Below are 7,500 nucleotides of genomic sequence, written 5' to 3' on the forward strand. Positions count from 1 at the left end.
GAAAACATTTAGTCTTTCAATATTTATCAAGCCAATAATAAGGACCAATTAAATGCGGCTAGTATCTTCGTCTCTCTTCACCAATAATAATAATAATAATAATTAATAATAATAATAATAATAATAATAATAATAATAATAATAAGAATAATAATAATAATAATAATAATAATAATAATAATAATAATAATAATGTTTTATTACAAGTAATTGCTGCCTCAGCTAAATTAAGTTTATATAGGTTCTATACAAACATAATGCACCCAAGACAGCAATTAGTTTTGATAAAAGATGTTTAAAAGAGGGTTTACTTCCAATTAATTAATAATAATAAAATAATAATAATAAATAATAATAATAATAATAATAATAATAATAATCAATAATAATAATACTAATAATAATAATAGCATGAGTCCTCAACTATGGAAACAAATCCACATAAATGTGAAATGTGTTGTTAATATTTATAACTTAATGTTCAGGTCAAGACTGCCTTTTTTTTTTTTTTTTTTTCCTCAAGTGGAGTTTAAGTCCATCTTCTAATCTGATTGGATCATGGAGCTGCCCATCATTTTTGTCATCATGTTTCTCATCTCATGCGGTCATGGAGTTTACACTTTTGTCATGTTCCTCATCTAATGTGGTCATGGAGTTGACACTCTTGTCATGTTTCTCATTCTAAATTCTGACCATCATTTTTGACGTGTTTCTCATTTAACGTGTGCAGTTCAAGACATCAAACGTGCTCTATTTTAATGTTAGATACAGAACGACGAGTTCCTGAAGCTTCTCAAATCTATAAATTGAACTGATTTATGAAATGTATGCTGCCAAGCCAAGCAAAGCACTGGGGGGCCACAATTCACAATTTCATGACGAGACCAAAATTACGATTTTGTCATGGGTTTCATTGAAGGTCGAGTTCAATGGTGCATTTTTGTCGTCAATACCGATTTACGCATTTTTCGGCTTCACATTTATCAACTTTTTTTTTTTTTTGTTTTTTTTTTTTTTTTCTTTAAATCGCGTTCACGAATTTCAGATTTATCTTTTCTTTTTATTCGCGTTCAAGAACGAACCTCAGATTCATCAACTATTTTTTCTTTAAAGTCAAGTTCATAAAGTCTTTGATGAGAAAATATGTTATTTTAACGTACTCGAACAAATTAATGGGGGGATATTTTTTTTTTATATTTTTTTTTTTTTTTTTTTTTTTTTTTTTTTTTTTTTTTTTTTTATATTTTTTTTTATTCAAGTTCATAAAGTCTATTTATGAAAGAATATATTAAATGTCATTTTGATATATTGCAACAAGTAGACGGGGATAATATAAATATTTGTCACATAAAATACCATTACCATGGGGTTATTCTTCTTTTTGCATTGTCCCTTCCGTTTGTCTCCCTGACTTCTAACCCCCAAAAACCCTATCCCAAAAATAACACCCCTATGACATTTAAGGAGTTGAGAGGTTAATCTCCAACCCTTTTTGTATGTCCCTTTCCGTCTTTCTCCCTGACTTCTAACCCCCCCCCCCCCCCCCCCCACCCCCCCCCCCCCAAAAAAAAAAAAAAAAAAAAAAAAAACAAAAAAAAAAAAAAAAAAAAAAAAAAAAAAAAAAAACCTATATCCTTTATAGGGTTCAGGGGTTATTCTAGACCCATTTTTTAATTCTCCTTCCCTCTGTCTCCCTGATTTCTAACCCCAAAAACCCTCCCCAAAAATAACACCCCTTCCCCGTGGATCTATTTTCAGTCCATTCTTCCTCTCTGCTCTTTCCACCAACCAACCAACAAAGGTCTATCGCGGCCGAAACTCGGAACGACCCCAGCTCCGAAAATAAGCGATAATGCGATCTATAAATACCCAGGAAGGCGGGCATTAGTGCCACGGGTATGAATGATCAGTATCATTACTACCTTTTACCGTTATGTCCATCGCGAACGGAACTTCAAAAAAAAAAAATTCCAGCGAAGATGCAACGCGATTCTCTCTCGTGCATTTCAATCGTTTACTTAAATATTTTTCTGTTTATTTATTAATTTGTTCATGTATTTTTTTTTATTTTCTAATAATTAATCTCCTCCTTTTCTACTTCCTGTTTCATATTACCTTCTGTTGCCTCTTCCAAATGAAAGCTTGAATTTCAAGTCAGTGGCTCCTTTTGTGGGCCTGTTCCATATGAATAGGGTTCATCTTCTGAATAATAATAATAATAATAATAATAATAATAATAATAATAATAATAATAATAATAATAATAATAATAATAATAATAATAATAGTTTCAATTTCAAGTCAGTGCTTCCTTTTCACCTTGTTCCATATGAATAGGGCACACTTTCTAAATAATAAAATAATAATAATAATAATAATAATAATAATAATAATAATAATAATAATAATAATAATAATAATAATAATAATAATAGAGGTTAATTAACACCTAAGCCACCGAGGTGATTATCTTGGCATCGGTGGCAAACTCGATACTGATTGATCTAGTATGAACACTTGGCCCTGTGCCCAAGCACTGGGGTACTTTCAGCCATTGAGCGCTCAAGACGGTAAACAGAGGGGAGTTGGGGTGGTTGGACAGCTAAATGGAAGACACGAAGTGGGGACGGAAGTACAGTATAAAAAAAAACAAAAAAAACTGACTGGTTCAACTAATTGTCACAGGTACTTTGCAACCAATATTTTTGGTAATGACCACAGTGCGCCGTGCGAGATTCACTGATTTCATTATGGCCCCTTGCCGAGAAACTTTCATTATAATGATTCATGATGATGATAATTGTCCAAGTCATTATTTATGAACTTAATCGCAAAACCACAGGAAAAAAGAGCAATGTACAATGAATAATATGACAGGGCGGAAATTCAACAGAGAGAGAGAGAGAGAGAGAGAGAGAGAGAGAGAGAGAGAGAGAGAGAGAGAGAGAGAGAGAGAGAGAGAGAGAGAGGAAAAACTGAAAGGGAACTCTCGGGAAGCAGTACCTTGAATAAATAAAAATAGAATAAAATAAAAATATAACCTGTTTCCCGATCGTGGTACAGAGCATTACAAGACAGGAAATATAATTAAAACTACTGGATTGACTTCAAGGTAAAACACAAGAAAAAAATAAGCAAGAAAAACTGACCATTAAGTTGCCTTTGGACTGTTTGAACGAACAGATGTTACTTATCTTCAGTCACTGTAACTGATTCATTTCTGAGTTATCTTATAATATATATATAGTATATAATATATATATATATATATAATATATATATATATATATATATATATATATATATATATAAATATATATATATATATGAAAAGAATGGATTATACATTATATATACGTATGTATGTATGTATAGTGTGTGTGTGTATGTATATGTATGTATGTATGTATGTATGTATGTATGTATTTTATTGTATGTGGGGGGGGGGGGGGGGGGATATATATATAATATTATATATATATTATATATATATATATATAGTAATGGATATATATATATATATATATACGTATATATGTAGCAATGGATATATATAATATATATATATACGTATAGTACATATATATAATACTAAATTATATACATAAATATATATATATACCATTCTTTTCATGACACCCCCCCCCCCCCAAACAAAAGAATTACTTTCATATCCCTTGCACTGAACACCTTACGCAACAGTCCCCCAAACGCCCAACCCCCCTCTTTCCATTATCACCACCATCCATCACTATCTTCGCCATTTACCGTCAACATCGAAATCATCAACACCACCATCATCCAAGAGCAACTTCCGGATTTATTTCCTCACTTCCGGAAAGTACTGCGAAAATCGGCGCACCGTTCCGGACGGATGGCATCCATTTGTTGACGACGTAATTATTTACTTATTTTTTTACAGCCGTTGTTTACTTATGCGTATGGTTCCCCTTATCTCCCTGTTTGTTTTTGTTTATGTTTGCGACATAAATTTTTATCTTTGTTTTACGTATATATTTATTATATATATATATATAGATATATATATTATATATATATGATATATAATATATATATATCATATATATATATATATATATATATATATATATATAAACCAAGAGAGAGAGAGAGAGAGAGAGAGAGAGAGAGAGAGAGAGAGAGAGAGAGAGAGAGAGAGAGAGAGTTTCTTCTCATTAATGAATTTTCCTTTAGATTATAGATATATATATATATATATATATATATATATATATATATATATATATATATATATATATATATATATATATATATATAGATATATATATAAAACTGAGAGAGAGAGAGAGAGAGAGAGAGAGAGAGAGAGAGAGAGAGAGAGACGCAAGCCAGTCACGTCTGATCGATGGGAAAGTTCGGATCATTAATTCCGGAGGTATAATGAGCTCACAGTAGGAGGAGGAGGAGGAGGAGGAGGGAGGAGGAGGAGGAGATTAATGAGGTGAGGGTGGAAGACTTAGGAGGGAAAGGTGGAAGAGAGGGATATGGAGAATAAGAGAGAAAAGAATGGGGAAATTCTGAGAGGGGGTAATAGAGAGATGAATTACGCTTTAATAATAATAATAATAATAATAATTTATTTCAGCTCGGGGCCATTTGCAAAATATTGACACGATGAAAAAGTATAATAAAAAACGATTACACACTAACATTGCTAATAATAATAATAATAATAATAATAATAATAATAATAATAATAATAATAATAATAATAATAATGATAATAATAATAATAATAACAATAACAATAACAACAATAATAATAATAATAATAAAATAATAATAATAATAATAATAATTGTAGAGATGCTGAAACCTCATTGAACCTCAAAATTAGTCAACAAAAACAATTCCAAACAAAATTACTGGAAAAAATAATCCACGACATTGCAAATATGAGGAAAAAAACTCACGTAATAAATTACAAAGTAAAAAAAAAAAAACATCAGATACCCAGGAAACTTTCCAACCTAAAACCAACATGTTGCTGACTCTGTGTGTGTGTGTGTGTGTGTGTGTGATTTCTCATTTAGTAGATTATTACATGAGAGGAGACTCAAATTCACTAAAAGATGTTCATTCATGTCAATTATCACAAGATACATTGCAGAATCTCCAGAAGAGTCCAATAATTAACATAACACGTTTCCTGAATTTGGACTCATCAAGAGAGACAGTCCAAATTTATAAAATAATAAGTCATTCATATCAATTACCAACAGATTCATTTCAGGATTTCCGAAAGAGTGAAGCCTTTTCTACCAATATTACTTTGGACTGTACTCCACTCGGGATCAATTAGACCAACGGCCAACCTTACGCACGGAGTATTTCTCCAAACTCTGAAAAGTCCAGCGAATACAGTATTCTATAAGTTCCATCTCTATACCCATAACAAACACAAGAACAACACAGTATCCTGTAAGATCCCTCTCTATACCTAGAACACACACATACACATGCATATAAACATTAACAAGGACAAACACAGACGTATAAGTGTGTATATATATATATATATAATATATATATATATATATATATATATATATATATATATATATATATATATATGAAAACATTAATAAATATGACACAGTAAATACAGAAAACCCAAAAGTGCAGTGAGAATCAAATCATAAATAAAGCAACAAAGACAAGTCATGATTAAAACAAAAATAAAAGTGAAAGGAAAACACGTCAAAACATTAATGAAACATACAATCCAAAACACAAAACCCGAGTAAAAGTACACCATAAGCAGCAGATAAAAAATACAAGACGTATAACACAAAGGAAATACATCAATACGTAATGACGAAGAAACAAAAAGAAAAAAAATAGCGAAACAGCAACTTGCAGATAAAAGGAAATAAACAGGTTATTGGGCAACAGAGTAACTAAATAAAACTAAGCCTGCCAACCAAGGCCACAGCGACCAGGAAAAGTAAACAGAACTCACCTACCGTTACTCTCAGAGAGAGAGAGAGAGAGAGAGAGAGAGGAGAGAGAGAGAGAGAGAGAGAGAGAAATGCTCCCAACAGGAAAGCCGATAACTCACAACCTTGGACCTTTCTACAACACGCACCAAAAGGGAAAGGTTATTACTAAGCAAACGCGTTGCTGTGACGTCACGCTCATCACATCAATAACCATTAATAATGATAATTTTACCATATCTAACCCATCAATCTCCATTCATTCATTTCCCCGCCCATGCGACGAACGATGACGAATAAGTCAATCTTGCGTAGTCATGCGCCCCTTGTACATCATTTCGAATCCCCATAGGTCTATCAATTAAAAATTATTTAACAATATATTATATATATATATATATATATATATATATATATATAAATAAAGATAAATGCCACGAAGGGAAAAATAACGAGAGGATCTGCGAGATCTTTTCGGCTTAAAAGCCCTTTACTGAAGCAGTTACTGCTTCAGTAAAGGGCTTTTAAGCCGAAAGATCTCGCAGACTCCTTCGTTTATTTTTCCTTCGTGGCATTTATCTTTATTTATGGATTTATCACGTTCCTAACTTTCGTGATTCTGTTATACATATATATATATATATATATATATATATATATATATATATAATATATATATATATAATACCATACCCTAACCATTGCATACGATGGCACTGACCAACCCAATTTCATTAAAAAAAAAAAAAATACAGAATAAATTTGCTGGCCTTCACCTCCATACCCTAACCAGATAAAGGTAACTTAAGTAAGAAAACATAATCTTTTTCGTCAGACAAACCACACTATAACAAAAAAAAAAAAAAAAAGAAAAAAAAAAAAAAAAAAAAAAAAAAAAAAACAAATACACACATACACAAAAATAGTTTCACTTATTCACAAAATCACACAATGAACAGACAAGAAAGACAACAACAAAGATGATCCAAAAGAAATTAACAAATTTCTAAAATAAAGTAAAAATAAATAAATAAATATAAAAAAAATAAATCACAAAATCTTGAATTTCAAAAAGAAATGTACAACAACATTAGAAAAATATCACAAAAAATATTTTCATTTCCAAAAATGAATAAATATCATGGGAAAAAGCTTGTTTTTTACAAATATAAAAAATGGCAACATGAGCCTCCACGACGTCACTTATCCTACGGACGAGATAAGAGATAACACCACTACGCTTTCGCAACGCCAGGGAGATAGAAGACATATTCCTGCACCAGGTAATTAGGCGTGAGAGAGATATCGCACCTCAATTACCAGACACAAGAAGAGACGACGAGTTCTGACTGAGAAGTGAATGGAACATTGGGGAACATACATACGTACGTTACATACATACATGCATGCATATATTAATATATATATCATATATATATAAGATATATATATATATACTATATATAATATATATATATATATATATATATATCCAATTCCATCTACCTAGGTTAACAAG

The sequence above is a fragment of the Macrobrachium nipponense genome, chromosome 37 (genome assembly GCF_015104395.2).
Source record: "Macrobrachium nipponense isolate FS-2020 chromosome 37, ASM1510439v2, whole genome shotgun sequence".
Lineage (NCBI taxonomy): Eukaryota > Metazoa > Arthropoda > Malacostraca > Decapoda > Palaemonidae > Macrobrachium > Macrobrachium nipponense.